Source organism: Apostichopus japonicus, chromosome 4, assembly GCF_037975245.1.
Source record: "Apostichopus japonicus isolate 1M-3 chromosome 4, ASM3797524v1, whole genome shotgun sequence".
In the NCBI taxonomy this organism is placed as follows: domain Eukaryota; kingdom Metazoa; phylum Echinodermata; class Holothuroidea; order Aspidochirotida; family Stichopodidae; genus Apostichopus; species Apostichopus japonicus.
Genome location: NC_092564.1, coordinates 28068182 through 28088363, shown reverse-complemented (window position 1 = coordinate 28088363; position 20182 = coordinate 28068182). Strand labels below are relative to the sequence as shown.

General features: G+C 38.3%; 1 pseudogene; it reads left to right on the top strand.

The window, feature by feature from the left end:
- The first annotated feature begins 1946 nt into the window (after positions 1 to 1946).
- Positions 1947 to 20182, top strand: part of LOC139967054 (tyrosine-protein kinase Fer-like) — a 32853-nt pseudogene continuing 14617 nt past the window's right edge.

Sequence of the window (20182 nt, the reverse complement as noted above, 5' to 3'; positions counted from 1 at the left end):
ATCCCCTTCAATCCTCCAGATTTTTAGACCATCAGTAGTTTATTTCATCCTCTTCAACAGCTAAGTATAAAAAAGAATGGTGATGACTCAAAAAATGCCATTTTTTATACCGAGACTAGAGTCGAGTCTTTCTCATGTCGGGGCCAGGCTAGTCTTTCACTGAGCTCGACTCGGCGAGTCCGCTTCGTGAGTCCGAGTCACTTCGAGTCCCTGATGATATAGGTAGTGTCATTTTGAGTTCCTATTTAGGAGTCACTTTAAGTTCCCACAAATTAGGCACGAGTGTACAGTCAATACAAACAGTCTGCGGTCAATACCCACAGCACAGTCTATATAAGCAGCGATGGAAATCTCAGGTCCAGCTCAAGATAACAAGGGTCACATTTCATTACTGTCTGCATAGCTGTGTAGCGAGAGAGAAAAATCACTTCCAGGAATGTTAACTCTTTTAGAGGGCGGCACGCGGTTTTGGGCGAGTCTTCTTTGTCTCAAATTCTCCTCAAATGCAAGTCTAACTATGCATGCGGGGCCAAATTGTGCAACCAATGATGGGTGCTTCATGGCTGATTCGTATATGTGCTTATTACGATATCGTATAAACTTAGGCTACACACACATTATTAAATATAAAGAAGTGCCGTAAACAATGCTGCTGCATAATTAAAAAGGATATACTGGTAACTGAAGTTGAAGTTGGCAATCAACTTCAGTCATCATTTCAGCCACCAGAAGCTCCTTTTATGGAAGGCATTTAAAGACTCCATTGTGCTTGTGAAATATGTCCATCGAACGGCTATCTCTAGTTAATTATAAAGCTTATACAGAAACGTTATTTGTTTGTTTTATTCGCACTCAGATTGTTCAAAATACAAAATATAACAGAGAAGACATAATAGAACGGAACAGATTGAAAAGAACAAAAAGAGTAACAGGAGCTAAACCCATCGGGCTGACAGAACGTCGGGGCCCCAGAGACAAAAAATTGCACTTTCAATGGTAAATTCCAATAAAACTACTGAATACAACTCTAAAAACGCACATATTGCACATATTTATGAAAAGTGCCTCCCCTCCCCCACACCCCATTCTATACATGAGATGCTTCCTTACCTCAGCTTTAAAAAGACTAGATCGCTTGATGGATTTAATATGATTTAGAAGAGCATTCCAATCCTGAATTGCCGTGAAGTAGGAAGTAGAGCTAACATCACCCTAAGAATCGATAACATAGAAAATGTGATGTCTTGATCGAGTACCCTGATTATGAATAACACAGGTTTTGATGAAATTGGTGGTGAGGTAGGGAGAACTACAGTTGTTATAGATTTTGGATGCATGGTATAACCTAGTGAAGTTTACTCTACTCGCTACGGATAACAATCCAAGACCGGAAATTTCCTCCTGCCCAATATGGAATCTTGGGCCTTGCATAAGCATGTGGCGTGTGGCGGGCCATGAGTCTCAAATCGTGGGGAATCAACATTTACCGATTTAAATCGACATATACCAATTTCCAGCAGCTTAAATTGACTTCTTCCCATTTAAATCGGCATATACTAGTATAGTTCGACATATCATCGATTTAAATCGACATATATCAATTTAAATCGATGATAAGTAAAATAAATTGGTATATGTCAATTTAAATCGACATATACCAGTTTAAATCTATGATATGTGGATGTAAATTGGTATATATCAATTTCCGTGGACTTATACCAGTTTCTAGCAACTCAAATTGACATATACCTATTTAAATCGACATATCATCGATTTAGCTCATTAACATATTCCAAATCCCGATTTCGGTGATGATTGACATGTGAAGATACATCACATGTAGTCACCTGACAAGGCGCGCGAATAATTAAAAATAAACACGAGCACAGTGGAAAGCATGATTTGAGATTGAATATATATTTATATTTGTATATATTTAGCTACAGTAAAACGTAACCTTACAGTAGACCTCACTGCAGAACAATATCATCTTTGTTATGGTGTAACTGGAGTAGGTAATTGCATCTGTGTACGTACTGTGTATATTAACCGATTTAATTCTACAAATCATCGATTTAAACTGGTATATGTCGATTAAAATTGACATATACCGATTTATTTTACTTATCATCGATTTTAAATTGGTATATGTCGATTGAAATCGATGATATGTCGAATTAAACTGGTGAAAGTCGAAGGAAATAGGTAAATGTGTCGATTCCCCACGAGTTGAGACTGATGGCCCGCCATACTCCTGAGCAGCTGGAATACAAGTTCTGCTACGTGCAAGAATCAAGACCAAAATAACGTAAATTTTTAATATTTCCGATCTTTTCCCATGATATGTTGTCAATAAATGTTGCAGGGGCTACACATTAGGTCATAATCAGCCAGTTATACTTTCGTAGTCGTAGGCTATTAGGCTAAGTATTTAATAATGATGCCGTTAAAACTTAAGGGTAGGATAGGCAAACCTCGGTCCTACTACTACATAGGCCTAGGGCCATAACACTTTTTATTTATACTGCCTAGCCGCCCTTACGACACTATCATGACAAAATTGAATAAAATCATCACCTTACAATTAATAGCTGACACTATGCGATTACTGTGCTATAGCCTAGCTCGGCGGCTGTCATCACCGCCATCAGCTTAATTTGCATAGATGTAGTCATGTTCACTAGTGACAGTGTCAAACATGTTTGTTGATACAAGTTTAGCCTAGCTAAATTTAAGCACAGCCTTTGCTGTATTGCACATGTCAACCCTAATATATAAATATTTGTGAATACAGACATCAACATTTATTTATATATTTTTAAATATTTTAAAATTGTATAATATAGTAAGTTCACTGTTGCAGTTGTACGTCATAATTCAGTCGTAGCCTAACTACACTTCAGTCCTAACTACACTAAAGTTTACACAGGCACAAGTGAGTATTGTAATTAGTACCTGTTGTACATCATAACTCAGTCTTACCCTAAGAAGGCTACACTTAAAGTTCAGTCGTAACTACACAACAGTACCTACTCACTACACTAGCCACTTGATCTGTTGTTGAAGGCCAGTAATCTACATATCTTGTTAAAAAACATCATTCGCCAAGCCTTTATTTTGCGTTCCAATTTGTTCACGAGACTGTTTCAAATTGTTCACAAGGTAAATTTGTTCCATGTAGTCTTTGCAAGGCATTCACCTAAGTATTTTGTTTGAGAGATTTTTGCAAGTTATTTACTGTATTTGGTTCAAGAGATTTCCAAGGCATAGACTCCTGAAAGGCATTTGCCTTCTCTTGTTCAAGACACTTTCGCAAGGCAGACATTTAACTTATTTTGTTCAAGAGAGCCGTGGGCTGAAGGTTTAATGTTAATGAGGTCATAGGACCAAGTATGAAGAACTGAATATCAAAATAATGCTGGAACCAAAAGTATGACTTAATGCAAACTTGGTGTGATGATGGTGATAGTAAGCAGGTACATGATGTATACCATAAATATCATACTGATAGATAACAGGTACAAAATGATGTACCATAAATATCATATTCATATTTATGAGGGGGAAGGAATTCAAATAGCTTCTTAACACAATCAACATGAAGTCGTATTGAAATCATACTTGATACCAACGGTGAATACAAGAAACATATTGTTTTGGTGCTTATCTCTGGATTGTTTACAAGGTCATATAGTCAGAGTCACTATCTTCAACATGCAGTAGAAGTGATTTTCCTTTTTCAACTTGAGTATATACAAGTACATAGTATCAATTGGCAGACCTGTAATTGGTATACATTATAAAAAAATTGGCCATAATAACTTTAAGCTCTAAAATATTGGCTTCTTAATTCAACGCAAGAAGCTACAATGTATGTTATAGTTAAATTGCATTTATGGTTATGCCAGTAAGCCAGTCTTCCACAAACGGAAATCTGAATTGCACGAATACATCCTACGTACACATAGGAGTAGAAATACATTTTCACTTGTCATATAATTCTGACAACCACCTACGCAATCAAGTCAACATGTGTGTTTGTGATTGTGTGTAACAGTCACACTTGACCTTGTAAACACAATCTTTCAAGAAATGCATGTTCGATAGATAATGGACATGGGAGAAGTAGCTGTGTTTTTATGACCATATTAAGAATATATATAACCAAAAGTAAATTCTCTACAAACATTTCCATTTCATTTCATCAACAGATCCAAGTAACTCCAAGTTTCAAGACGGATATAAAAGTTGTGGCCTACACCGTGGAGGGCAACCCTCTGGTTTTCAAACTTCTCTTTGAAGTTGAGAACGATGACGACCTGCTTGAATGCACATCATCAGGAGAATTAGTCGAGAAACTGCTGGTGCTGCCAGCAACGACTTCAGCTACAGACATTGAAGCAACACTCAGGCATCTGCTTTTTCCGCGAATTCGCGTAATATCCGTGATTTCTTTTCTACCTCGGGGACAAAAACTATTATCCTAACACACTGTAGCATATGCAAACTGGAGCCTATGCCGCAAGTTTTGCTAAATTCTGTGATTTTTTTTATATACCCCAAGCTCATCCTGAACACTGCAGGAAGAATTGCCACTAGAGGTTTCAGTTGTGGTCTCAAACAATGAGATAACTTCTCTCACCACCAAGAAGGATGATGTAGATATCCTAAATTAACTCCCTGACCGCATTGAACTGTTCTCATGAACTCTACTGTTTTCAAACTGTCCGACAGCTTCCGATATTTCCATTTCTTCTCCTGACTGGTAATGTGACTAGTATTGTAATAACTTCACTATTACTGCATCACTTCTTGATTTGTGCCTAAGGTGACTGTTCCCCCAAAACAGCAATTTGCATACAAACAGGCGTTCATATTACTATAAACTACATGGAGAAAGCAGACAGGTATTGATTACAAAGTCAAAACCATTAGTAGCTGCCATTTCCTAAGATATGTGTATCACTCTAGCAGACATTGTATCCATTGCTGACTCAAACTGGTGCCAAATTTAGTGACACACTTATGTAGTTATACTCTTACACTATACTCTTGCACTATGATATTGTGAGAAGCCTATGGTACGTAGTACCCGGTAATAGCAATGCCAACACTAAACCTATAATTTGATTTCCATTTGTTGTTTCTAAAACAAATCAAGAGTGGCTTAATCTCAGCGGCAGAGAAAGTGAAATCGCCGAACGAATCCAATACATGGGGTTACTCGATGGCCTACACTACGATCAAGCAGTTGTTCAACAGCATAATACGATGGGGTTCCACGATACGTGTTACAGGCTGTGATAGCAAGCGCATCATTGCTGCAAGAAAACGAACAGTACCAAAGGAGACCACATATGATTTGAAACGAGGAAGTGACAGAAAAGATCGAGGCAACCAAGCAGAAGCTCTGGTGTATTGCCTCTACAATGTATTAATGTAGGAAAAGAAACTCTTACATTATATTACTCGTCGTTGCAAACGGGTGCAGGACAAGCTGCAGCAGGCAGAGACTTTACATGGAGGTAAGCCTAAGTATACTACACGACTTTACTTGTACTTCTGTGGCATAGTTGAAGTGTTAAGAGAAGTTGCATAGTTTAGTTTAGTAAAGAAAAAGGATCAGGAGGGACACTTAAGTCCTCATCAAGGACCCTATAGAGAGAAAAAAATGAAGACACAAACACTCAGATACGATTACAATGCTTAAAGTGCTTGTCCAAAGCATTCTCAAACCCATTGACACTACTTGCAAGTACAACTTTCTCAGGCAAACCATTCCACTCATTCACAACCCTATTAGAAGAAAAGTTATGCCGAATATTAATCCTACTATGTGACTTTTGGAGTTTAAGACAATGACTTCTGGTACAACTACTGTTAGCTAACATGAAAAAGTCAGTAAAGGATAAATTGTCGAAACCATACACAATCTTGAAAACCTGGATCAAGTCCCCACGTAACCTCCTAAGCTCCAGTGTGGTGAGATTCAACAGTTGTAACCGCCTATAATAAGGAACACTCTTTAAGGAACTAATCATCCTTGTAGCCCTCCTCTGGACCTTTTCAAGTACTTCCTTATCCTTAGCAAAATATGGGTTCCAAGCCTGCACAGCATACTCCAGATGAGGCCTAACCAACTGCTTATAATAAAGCCTAACTATGATGTCCTCTTTCAGAAAACTGAAGTTTCTCTTAATCATACCTAAAACCTTATTGCCTCTTTTAGCAGCTTCAAGACAATGTTTAGAAGGTTGCAGAGATGAGTCAATGTAGATACTGTACCTACAGTAGGTCTCTTTCAACAGAGACCTCCTGTAACTCCACACCATTAAGATTGTATGTAAACTTTTGGTTACTACTGTACTACCAATGTGCATTACCTTGCATTTATCAATATTAAAAAGCATTTTCCACCCCTGAGACCAGGAAAAAAAAAACATCCAAATCCATTTGAAACTTCTCAGAATAGCTTTTGGGAGAGACCTCAGAATACAGTTTGGTGTCATCAGCAAACTTCTTAGTTTTACACAAAATATTTCCGTCTATTTCATTTATAGGCAAAAAACAACAAGGGACCCAATACAGACCCTTGTGGAACCCCACTAGTATCGTCCTGCCAAGAAGAAGCACAGCCTTCAATTACCACCCTCTGTTACCTATTACCAAGCCAATTCTCGATCCAAGACAATAAATTCCCATTGACACCCATACTTTTCAGCCTAAGTAGACGACGCTGGTGGGGAACTTTATCAAAGGCCTTCTGGAAATCCAGGAACACAACATCTACAGACTTCTGCCTATTTAGTGAGCTTGTTACATCTTCCATAAACTCAAGGTTATTAGTGAGACAAGACCTTTCTTGACAAAAGCCATGTTGAGACTCTCTGATCAAAAACTGACTGCTGTGTGACAGTGACAGACCATAGACTTTTTAACAATAGACTCCATGACCTTACAAACAACACTAGTGAGACTAACGGGCCTATAATTACAGGGCATAGACTTATCGCCCTTCTTGAAAATGAGGGGTAATATTAGCACATCTCCAGTCCTTAGGAACATAACCTTCATTTATAAATTTACTAAAAACCAATGAGAGTGGAACGCAGAAATGGTGTGCAAAAGTCTTCAACAAATATGGATGGATTGCATCTGGTCCAGAAGCTTTAGAAACATTTAGACGAAGCAGCTCCTTTAAGACAACCTCATCCGAAAATAAGACCTTATCCAGTTTAGGCCTATCACTGCCCCCCTGAAAATCTGAAATACTACTCATATCTTCCCTTGTAAAAACCGACACAAAAAAATTGTTCAAAAGATCTGCAAGATCCAGGATTATCAGTAACTATATTATCAGCCTGTGGTGCCCTAAGATATACAAAATTTGCATCTTTAACTTTCTCCTTTTACCTTTTACCTTTGGGTTATCCCTAATTTTTTGGGCAATGCTATTTTCGGAATTCATTTTTGCATCAGAGACTAAGCATTCTACCCTCAGCTGATGAATTTTAAACTTTGCCAAGATTCAGATTTAGTCCTCCTAAACAACTTCCACAATGTACGTTTTTGCCTAATTGCACATCTAACTTTCTTATTCATCCAGTGAGGCATACTGCTTTTACGACGACGATTCTTCCACGGAACACGATTTTCCATAATAACCTGTAATTTATCAGCAAAACAAATCCAAGACTGAGAAGCACTCATATCTCTAAACAAATTAATCCAATCTGTACCCTTTAGTAAAGTTTCAATTGCCTCTGTAACTGATCTCGAAAAAAATAAGGGACTTTTTCCTTGCTATCAGAATTTACGACTGCAAACAACATCAAAAGCTAGTATATCAAGACCCGTCAAATCAACAACATTGCTTGGATTAGAACTCAAAACAAGATCCAGGTTGTTATCCCCCCTAGTAGGGAAAGTAACATGTTGATGTAAAAAGCAATCTTGCACAACATCTAGAAAGAAACTACCCTTCCTACTACTGGAACCATCTATCCAATTAATGTCAGAAAAATAAAAGTCGCCTATTATAACAACATCACCTTTAGCAGCCTTTCTAATTGACTCAAACAGTAAGACATCATTATTATCGCTGCTGTTAGGAGAACGTAAACAACACCAACAGTGATAACATCACTGGACCTCTTGGAGTTGTCTGTGGACAACTCGCACGGGACAGAATTAACAAAAGCCCCTTGTAACTGAGATTCTCAACACTTACAATGTCATCCCTAGAACATACAGTAAAACTCCCCCACCAATCCCATTATGAGTATCCCTTCTGTCCTGACGATACACAACATACCCCGGGTGAGAAACCTCAGCACTATCAATGTCCTCCCTTAACCAAGATTCGGTGATACCAAACACATCCGGTTTCAGATCCTCAAGAAGCGCAGTAAATTCAGCAAATTTTTACGAATGCTTCTAGCATTGGTAAAGACAATCTTCAGTATATCCCTGAAACTATGTACCTTAGCATGCCTCCTAAAGTTAGAACTATGACTATGACTTTCCTTGCTTTCAAAATGCCTATAATTGCCTACACTAGGAACATAATCCTTATCCAAATTTATTTCTGCCCTCATCGCCCCCTAATTTAGTTTAAACATAGCTGTTCAACCGAGTAATTCACCATCCTACCAAACAACAAGGCCCCAGTAATAGCTAAGTGCAACAAATAATGCAACATCAGGAGCTCTTGAGGGATAGAATCCAAGTCAAAGGGCACAGTGTCAAACCTGAACATAATTTAATTAGTGGCATGGTCATCTGATTATTGTAGTAGCCATGGAAACTTTGTTTCAAATTCTCCTTCTGGGGCACTAGCCTAGGTGTTAAATACAGACTTTATAGTTTTCTTACTGCTGCCCATTATTTGAATGATAGAGATATTATAATAGTTAGAAAACAAAGTGTAACAAAAGTGGAATAAGGTTAGGTTTGCAAGGCCTTATGGTCAGCCTGTCTAGCTTTACCAAAATCAACAAGTATCTGAATCCTTTATCATTTGTAACAGATATAATCTACCATTGTATCATTTAAACCATAATATTATTAAGAGATTACATACTGCCAAAAAAAGCCTGTTTTAATTCTTCTTTGCATGACACTGGTTTGCAAAAATTTGAATGTGTCTTTGTTCGTTCATAGAAGATGAGCAAAACGTGTGGAATATAAATGAAATCATCTCAGTTCTTACTTGTTCAAACTTACATTTTTATCAACAGAAAATGCAAAACAATGTGCTTTCTTTTATTTCATTTTATTAAAGGATTGCTTCGACAAGCAGCCGAGCGGAAAAAAGATGAGCCCTTTTTGATGCATATTAGAGGGAAAGACTGTGTTGCCATTGAAGTGTGGTACCGCTGTCTATGTTGAAGGAACTACATACAATTCTTGACAAGGAAGACTGATACAGATCCTGAAAGGTAAAGTACTGTCTTCAATGTATGGTTCATTGAGTGTTCAGGGATCTTGGATCTTGGACATTTGGAATATGGGGATCCACCCAAGAGAAAACTTTAAAAAATGCTTTGAGATCAGGTTAATCTTTCCATTGAAATTCTTGAAGTAATTTGCAACATATTTCTAGCTGAGTTGTACCCCATATCGTGAGGGGTTAGAGGTCAGTGGATTTGACTGCTTTGAAATCACGTACCACTGGCAAGCACCGTCGAGCGCCCTCTAGCGGCCTCTTTTTTGGTCAGTTTTCAACTTCAGAGGAACAATAGACAACCAAAAATTTTTTTGGACGAACAAAGATTTGAGAATCCTTTGTTGGTCCAAAAGTTTTCAAATTTCTATTGTTCCTCTGATCTCTAAGCCCTCACGTATCACTGGCAAGTTGCGACGAGCGCCCTCTTGCAGCCTCTTTTTTGGTCAGTTTTCAACTTCAGAGAGAACACTGAACTGAATTAAATTCATACGACAGAAAACGTTTACTTACTAACACAATATAAATTTAAAAAGATGTGGTATGGCAATATTGTTCAAAACATTTCCCGCGAGGCTGATTTATTACAGCAGCCTTCCCACGCTGTGCCGTGGGTGTCAGTGTAACATTGACATTGCCTTTGACACAATCAGTTTTGTTTTTATTACGTTTATTTAGTCTTTATCAGAAATATTTTTGAAGACGTGGAAAGTCTGCTCAGTTTGATCGATCCAACACAATATAATAATAAAGGCTTACTGGGCGATGGGCCTCTTTTTCAAAGGATTTTTATTTCATTTGTTTCTATTTTTATTGTGAACCATAGCCCATTTATCTCTCTGCTCCAAGCCATGCGGCACACTGTGCATAAAAACTCATGGGATCCATCGTGCACTCGATTGCTAAAATACACGTGCTTGCTCCAGCTCCACTGATGCGTAGAGATCAGTAGGACACTCACATCGCATGTAACTCTACGATGTTTGTTTACATTACATAATGATAATTGATGTGGTACAATGTGACAGCCGGGGTATAGATTAATAATAAATTATTATCAGACTAGTTTGATTACGTGAGATGAGACTACCTTGAGTTTTGTCAAGGTACGAAATCAAGAAACAGACACAAATCATAAGTCTAACATTGTTCCTAGCTAGTTCTGTAGAAGGTATGGTGGCTTTAAAGTTTTGACTGAATATTAATCCAGTTATTTGATGTACTTAATTATGCCTGTGAAAGTTGTTTATAAAGAACAACTCTTTAATAAACTTGAAGTGTGGGATTTAAAGACCAACTATGGAGGCAAATTTTTTGGGGGGGGATTTTCCATTAATTTAGGAGTTTACATACCCATAATCAACATGTGTAAAAAATAATCTTCGAAAACCTACTATAACCCATCAAAAAACGACCACGAAAATGGACATTTTGGGTAGTCATGTGACATGAACCTCTGGAATGTCTGAAAACAGAGATTGACCCAAAGGAGCCTCTGGTCACCGTGTGACGTCATTGTTTGTATACCGCGAAAATCAAATGCTGATATAGGCACTGTTTGTACACAGATAGCGATCAATTGTACTGTTTTTGACTTCCAATTTCGAGCATTTGAAAAGCTGTTAGCTTAAAACAAGAACACATGAAGGTTAACAACTAGTTTTAAGACAATTATAAGCAGAAATTTTAGTTAAATTGGTTATTTCATTAGCAAAATTTCCACTCAAATGGAAGCATCTTTTACATAGCAGAGCGTCAATAGGTCCGTACGGTACAATATACTGTAGATAATGCTGGCAAGCAGCTTGGCGATTCCGTAATACAATTTGATCGCAAGATACCGTAAACTGAACAGAAGAATAGACCTAAAAGATGCCTCATGCGTGATATGTGACGGGAAAATGGCTTACGTTACTGTCAACAAATTACCAAAAAGACACTAAACATAATCGAACAATTACAAGAAGATGGTGACCTGAATCGACCAGGGTAGCATATACATGACTAAGGTTCAGCTGAACATAGCACTTACTCGTTTTAATATCCAAAAGTACAAACACAGAAAAAGTATCCTTTCAATAAACAAAATTTAGCAGTGAATATCCAAATCCATGTTTCTCGTTCAATCCTGGGCAAAATACTACCGTGACTCTGTGTAATTCCATAGAGTTAGGTCTAGTTGAAACAGGCCTTGACCAGTTACATCCCACAATCACAAGACAGTCACTAACGAAATAAAACGTCCGATCGCTACATAGAACCGTTTTTATTCAACTCCTTGGACCATGCAGATGCCGGAATAAACATAACGGACAATATAACACAATGTATCACGAACTCACGATACTGGAATACAACAAAGGAAATAAGATAAATGCGATGAAATCCTATAGCATGAATATTTACACATGCTGTGAGCCATACATGTACTGCTACCCTATAGGCACGGTATATACACGGTCATCTCTTACGGTAAATATTATACTGTCAATTGCGTGATATAATGTTACATGTAAGGACGTCCAGAGCTTGTTTACGGTCAATTTCACATTAGCTATGTCCCGCCATGGTCCGACACAGCTATCGACAGAATATAACTTTCGCAGAATGAGACATTTGCAGCTTACACAGAGGCAGGGTCATGCATGTGGACTCATGGGCTGAGAAACTCGGGGGCTGAAAAATCTTTCCGCGTGGATCTCAAAAATTGATCCAAAGTCTGCGGCGTTTTACGTCGGTTCTTTTACTCGGAAATCTAAAAAAGCTAATGCTTTTGTTGGATGAGGTATAACTGCAACCTCCAACAATACAGAATTGTGGCATTTTAGGGGAAAAGGAGTAATACCGTTGATGTTTTTGGCAGCTCAAGTATACAACTTTACACACTAAAAGTATTGTTGTGAGTGAGGCATACAAACAGTGACGTCACATGGTCACCTAATGTCTTCGGAATGTTTCAGGAATGTCTGAAACAGGTGTCTTAAAAAGCTGACTTTTCTTCCCATTTTTCACGTATTTAACGTCCGAAATTGGTAAAGTTAATTACAGCAATGTAATTGGAGTGAGTTAAGGATTACATACATACAAAATGGTGGGATTTTATGTTCATCGAAAAGTCTCCATAGTTGGTCTTTAAGCGTGTATTAGCCATGTATCTATTTGGTGGTGGTATCTGGTGTTTATGCATTACAACTTATGTCATATAACTTTATATTCTCCTTAATTTTTTCGGTGTTTTTTTTGGGGGGGGGCCTCAGTTTGTCCTCTATGTTAAACATTTCTGACATGTCTTTGTTGTATTGAATATTTTCCATATTTGGTGGCTGTTCAAATCACTCTTGCTTTTTGTAAACTCAAGTGCATGCATAGTTGTGCGTAGTTTGTAAATGTGTTACCAAACCTCTGCAATACTCTGCAAATTATCTCTGGCTGTGTCTGTTTTGCTTCGGTTCACCTTCATTTATATTTCCTGTACTTTAAGCCATCTATGCAAATCAGTGTTCTGTAGGAGATGTTCCATATTTTGGTGGCCATCAAATGTCATTTGACAGGTTATTGAGGTAACATTTTGTTACTAAGTAGCTTTGGTCACAGTGATGTGCATGCATGCAGTAGTTGTGCTTGTATTCTGTTTCTATATATATGCGTTACCAAACCTCTGAAATACACTGTGAAGTATTTCTCCTCTGGCTGTTTTGCTTTGCTTCACCTGTACTTATATTTCTGTACTTTAATTAACTTGTACAGGAGATGTTCCATATTTGGTGGTAGTTTTCCTGGGATAGCAGTGTATTAATACTACTAGTTGTTATAAAACTAAAGTGTAGGCTATTGCCGTACTGTATTAGGTGTAGCAGTTTTTGTATTGAAAATCTCTGGTTATTTATTGTCACATACTGTATGCCCAATTTCTTGCTCTTGATTCAATCTTTTGTTTGTTTCTCCTGTGTTTGAATCAGTTTATTCAAATACTTTTTGTAAATGGATCTTCTATTAAAGAAAGTAAATAAAACAAAGAAAAAACCATAAGGAACAGGAAATATATTACAAAGAGACCATTGTCTTTAATCTTATGTACTACCAAAAGATTAAATGCATGACCTTTTAGATGGATTGGCCATTAAAATGTTGAAGGAATGCTTGAAGCCACTATCACAGACGAATTTAACAATTATGGTTTCTTAATGATGATTTAATGTCATCCTTTATTCTTTCATGAGCAAACTGAACCTTGCCTTATATCCTTACTCATTGTCCACTCATTTGTTGGGTTTGATATAACACATGACATTTCTAGCAACATTACAGTTCCTTTTTATGGTAACACCAGATGGGCAGAAAAGCTGATCAAAAGTTGTACTGTAGGTCTGAAATATTTTACATCAATTTTAACTGACATTTGTGGTTCTATTGGATAATGTTGATCTCTCATCTTTTGCTTTTTTGTTGTTATTTTTCCGCAGCCTGCTTACAAAACAGAAAGATTACCGAGATCTCTCTCGAGAAATCTTAAACTTGAAGTGCCACAAAGCTAAAGTAGAGCAGCAATTGTCCTGCCTCCAGGAAAAGTTACAAGGAATCGACCTGGACCAACTGCCGTTAGAGATAGACTTAAAGGACCAGCAATCCCTGGGACCGATACCCCAGACTGTGAGTTTACATTACAATCTCAATATTTAATTTTCTGATATTTCGGTTCTTGATATTTCACTTTCAACGATTTATTGCCAACTTTACGAGGTAAATAAATTGTAGAAGCATCTCATGGATGATACTGAAAAGAAAAAGGCATCATGGATACAAATTAATGTAGTAGGATACTAGGTTTGTATATCAGAGGTATGCAAACTTTTAACCATACCCCCACCCCCCAACCATACCCCAATTCCTCAGAATCAATGCTCAGAATTCATGAAAGCTAGAATTACAGCTTAATTCATCTCCTTCGGTAAGCTAAATGAAAACGTAGATAGCTTTTCAAATATCTGGAAAAGTTGAGCCACCCACTGTCATTTCTTTGGAACCCCCCCCCATAAATGTTGTGCCCCAGGCGATCGTTCACAGTTGTTTCATATAATTTTCGCTGGCTCTGACGAATAATATTATTTTCAAATGGCTTTTGATGTCGTAATTCAAGAACATTTCAAAGGGGTAAAATACCTTTCTTGATTGTCATTCAGTGAATAGGTCAAATTTAATGATATCACTAAGTTGTGGTTTACATAGAAATTTAGTATTGAGATATGTTGTAGGATACACATGAAAGGAAATGTTTGCTTTAGTTTTATATTATAAGATAGAGAAAAGCAAGTAAACCGCATGGTTCTTTGTGGTCACGTGGATGAGATTTTATAACCCGTTTTGAATAAACTTGTGGTTTCTATGACTTCTATATGATCTTTATGCGCATTTGTTGTAATAAGGACAGACATACCTCCCTTGTTGTCGTATATAAGCAGTGTTCATGATTAAATACCTTGTTAGCCATTTGAACCAAACTTCTAAGGTTTTTTTAGTTAAAACATTTGGATATTATACTAGCTGCAGTATAAGCTTCAATGTAAGAATCTATCTATCTTCTGTTCATTTATTAGTATATTGATGTGATCGGTATTGAAACACATGAAGGCCTACAGTATATAGTTGTTAATCTTATTGATCAGCATTAGACATGTGTGATACCAGCCTTTATGTAATGATAGGCAATGGGTGTAGGCTGCTACACAAAACTGACTGCCCATACTATGTTAGATGATAAATCAATGAGTGGTATCATTTGGCCAATATTATTGGAGAATTGTGGTCAATGGTTAATTCATAGTACATTTAAATAATACCAAGAATGGGAGATATGAGTTAATCCTATTGTCTTGGCTTATTTCAATCTTTGAGTCTGCTTAGGTTCTGTGACGTTAGCAAGTATTGGATCTGGGGTGGGTGAAGGGTAGACCATTCTCATGCACTGAAGTCATGTGACAAGTGCACTCAATCAGGTGACAAATGCACTCAGTCAGGTGATATGTGCACTGTCAGGTGACAAGTGCACATGTCATATGATGATTGACATCTTCCAGCTGAACAAACATTAGATCAGAGAAGCATGCTTCAACTGTGGTCTGACTTCATTGTGTCAAGTCAGTCTCCTATTACAGTTAGTTTCAGTTATATTTTTTGTTGTCCAAAGTTGTTGTTTAACAGAATGTTGTTGATGTTGAGTAACTTACAGCAGAGATGTTTGTGTCTACAGCCGAGCTCCAACAAGGACATGCCCCTGGAGGATGAAGCCTGGTACCACGGTGCCCTGCCGAGACAAGAGACGGAGGAGCTGCTAAAACAGGAGGGAGACTTCATCGCCAGATTCAAGAGCGACGCTTCCGGCCAGTACGTGCTCTCCTGCAGGTCCGCCGATAAACAGAGGCACTTCCCGATCGTAAAACAAGACGATGGTACGGTCAGTCCATTGCGAGTTTTAAAACCTGCAGAGAGTTAACCTATCTATGACAGCAAATCAATCTTGGGACTTATTTTTGCCGATAGCTATTATTACAATAGTGCTTTTTTTTAATAATAGCATAGTATTATATTTATATTATATATAATATAATAGCATGATAGCATAATATTTTTTAAATAAAAGCATGTAAAACCACCATGTATAATACACATTTTGGTGTTACAATACCATCATCTGTAGGCAGTGGTGGGGCCAGGGGTCCTGAAAGGCCCCCCCTTCCACACATCTGGGTCCCCTCTTCCCCTTCCTCCTTGACATTACATGATGACAATGTATAAAATTGGAATGGCATACTGTGTGTGTTTGATACATGATATATCATTCAGCCTGACTTTTCTCCTCCCGCACAATTTTTTTGAATGTCTTAATGTTCTGGTCTTTTACAGTATTGATTGGAAGGAGGAAGTTTTGGGTCAATCCAGGAACTGGTGAACCATCACATGTCGCCTCAAACACAGGTGACGAAAGCGTCCAACGCGATGATCAGAAATCCAATAAGTAAGGTCAAGGACGAGCACGACCTTCGACACGAGGACATCCTGCTGGACACCAAATTAGGACAGGTGAGTTTCATGAAAGACACAACGATTCATATTTTAATGGTATTGGAAAGTTAATTGCTAGGTGAGGTATTTTACTGGCATTTGCCCACTTTTTACCAGTGACCTTAAAACCCTGTCATTTTGGATGCCATTTGACTTGTATTTGAATCTAACAGGAATGACCCTGTGTGCACAACATGTGTCGTATTGTTTACTCCAGTCTATTCCTATCAACACAGTATGTGTGCGCAGTAATGTTAAGTTAGTTGAGAATTCTGGTACTGTTGGTACATGGCTAACGTAAGATGTTAGCTGAATTCTAGTGTGTACCCTGTATCAGCTGTAGGCAATGATAAATGACTGGTTAATGGTTGCTGCCTCTCAGTTAACATATATTGTGAGCTATCATGTGACATATCACATGACCTCCCATGTAACATCTCCTTGTCTATACTAGAGCTGCATTGTTTATGTACGGTGGGGGGGGGGGAGTGATTTTTGTATAAATATCTTGTTAAAACTGTGTTAATTACATCCCATATGGTTTAATCTCCTCTCTCTTGCACCCTCAGTGAAATAAACAATGCAAAAAAATTGAAATGGGGGGGTCAGGTGAGGGGAGGGGTTTGTTTGTTGACTGCATAGTTCTTTTAGTTTCATAAGCATCCTTTTTCTTGTGTTCATGCAGGGACATTTTGGTGACGTCCACAAAGCGACATTTAAGAATAAACCTGTCGCCGTCAAGACATGCAAGGCCACGGTAGATGCCGCTATGAGAAGGAAGTTCCTCTCAGAGTGCTACATCCTCAAGAACTACAACCATCCCAACATCATCAAACTTATCAGCGTAGCAACAGACAGACATCCAATCTACATCGTCATGGAGCTTGTACAAGGTCAAAAACCAGAAAAAAATGGATTTGACATCAGTCCTTTTTTTCTGTGACAGCTATCAAATTAGTTAGATTAGGGGGGCAAATTTTGTCTTTGATTCATTAGGGAATATGGTACACCATCAACATGTTATTGTATATGAATACCCTGCCACTCTGGCTAGTTGTATGGAGAAGTATTTTCTGGTCGCAAACAATGTGAAATTTTATCAAAGAGGAAAATGTTTCCTCACTGCTAGTTGAATAGCCCAACTCAAGATCTATGCAGCTAACTGGAGATGTATTGGTTGATAGAATGTAACCTATTTTGACCAGCTTATAAATATGATAAATATCCTTATATTATCCATATATATGCGTATATTATAAATATTGTAATAAATATTTTTCTAAATATACTGTGACATTTTCTAGAAATTGAAGTTTTGTATGGTGTATTTCTGGGTACACATTCAGAGAAGATTGCAATTAAATATAAGCTCTTTTATTAGTTTTTGGCTTGCTTTACACTGATATGCAACAAGTACCATGAACAGAGGAACTTTATTCGCGTACGTTAAGGCGTGTATCATAATTAATACACAAAAAACAGACTAAACAACAATAGATTTATGAGATGAAATCAGTAAATTGTTTAAAAAGATAGATTTTACTGACTGATGTTTGCTTCTCTGTCACCTTTGCAGGAGGAGATCTTTTGAAGTTGCTTTGAGATGACAGCAAGACCTTGAGTGTCCCCGAGAAGATTAAAATGAGTGAAGACGCAGCATCAGGGATGTCCTACTTGGAGGGCAAAAGTTGTATTCACAGGTAAACTAGAAATTGTCCTGGGATTAATAAACAACATGTGTATGTGTGTGGGTTTATGGATGTAGGCATGGGTATGCATGTATGTTAGTATGCATTTGTTGAGGAACAAACAAGAAGAACTCAGATAAGTAATCAGGACTTGTGTCTATGTTAAACTTTGTGTGATACCTGCTTTCAAAGGGAAAATGTCAAAACTGGATACTAATTAAAGACAATTCTCGTTACTTAACCAAATAAGGAGAATGGGACATTCCCACTCCTTTTAAAAATTAGACATTTTGCTCTTGATGGTTGTAATTGTAGAATGCTGCTATTAAATTGTAGTGATAAGTAACTTTCTGTTCACAGATAGAACCTCACCACCATCATGCACCCCCCCCCCTCCACACCTCACACCATTGATCTCCTGTCGATCTACACGAATGTTAGAAACAACTCTGTGGAACTGAAATGATGTTAACATTATAAAGAATGCGACAAGGTTAACTAAGGAATGAAATCTCTAGGTAGGGAGAAATTTTTTGGGAGGGGCCCAATTAGGTGAGATGCCAAATGCTCTGTATATTACAGCAGATCTAGTAGATTGATATATGGTCACTGCCATGCTCCCACAGTATACCTCTGTAAAACTCATGGTCATGCTTTCACCTCATTGACAGAGACCTGGCAGCGAGGAATTGTCTGGTCGGCACGAAGAATATTCTGAAGATCAGCGATTTTGGAATGTCGAGAGAAGAAGAAGAATATCAGATCGACAGCAACAACATGAGACAGATTCCAATCAAATGGACGGCCCCTGAGGCCATGAACTATGGTAAAGGTTGTGTATGCCTATGTCCAGGCGCCTAGCCAAGGGTGGGCCATGGGGGCGACCGCCCCCTCCCCCCACTTGAGCATATTTTTTTGTGTATGTTTTTGTGATATCCCTAGTAATTTCAAAATCGAAAATGCTTAGATGCAACTTACAAGGCCTGGGAAGTGCCATTTCCAGCAAACTGGGAGGCATTTTCGGCCAAAATTTTCTTATACGCTTTGAGCAAACTTGTGATGGCGCTACGCTTAGATAGTTTGCAGAGCCCTATATTTGGCTCTGATAGGTTTGCCTACAGGTTCGCCCCTCCCTTGGCAAATTCCTGGCTACGCGCCTGAGTATGGCAAAGAAGTGGTAAAAGCAGTTACGGTGGGTCTGTTTCAAAACCTGCGTGTTCAAAACCTTAGAGAGTGTTGTGGATGATTGGCTATGGCGTTGGACTTGTGATTCAAGGATTGCTGGTTCGACTCCTGCCTAGTCCATTACCTTGTGTCCTTGGGCAAGATGCTTTATCTCAATTGCCTCTCTCCACCCAGAGATTAAATGGGTACCTGTGAGGTAACTTGTCATTGGGCGCAGTATATAACTGCAGCCGCCTGGAGGGATTGTCTCTGGGACAGGTTATCATTGACCAGGGGTAAAATATCTTCTGCAAAAAACTTTGAGACCTATTGCTGGTATGAGTGCTATATAAGAGTGAAATATTCTGTGGGTCTGTTTTAAAACCTGCGTGTTCAAAACCTTAGAGAGTGTTGTGGACGATTGGCTAAGGTGTCAGACTTGTGATTCAAGGATTGCTGGTTCGACTCCTGCCTAGTCCATTACCTTGTGTCCTTGGGCAAGAAGCTTTATCTCAATTGCCTCTCTCCACCCAGGGGTAAAATGGGTACCTGTGAGGTAACTTGTCATTGGGCGCAGTATATAACTGCAGCTGCCTGGAGGGATTGTCTCTGGGACAGGTTATCATTGACCAGGGGTAACATATCTTCTGTAAAGTGCTTTGAGACCTATTGCTGGTAAAAGCGCTATATAAAAGTGAAATATTCTGTGGGTCTGTTTCAAAACCTGCGTGTTCAAAACCTTAGAGAGTGTTGTGGACATTTGGCTAAGGTGTCGGACTTGTGATCCAAGGATTGCTGGTTCGACTCCTGCCTAGTCCATTACCTT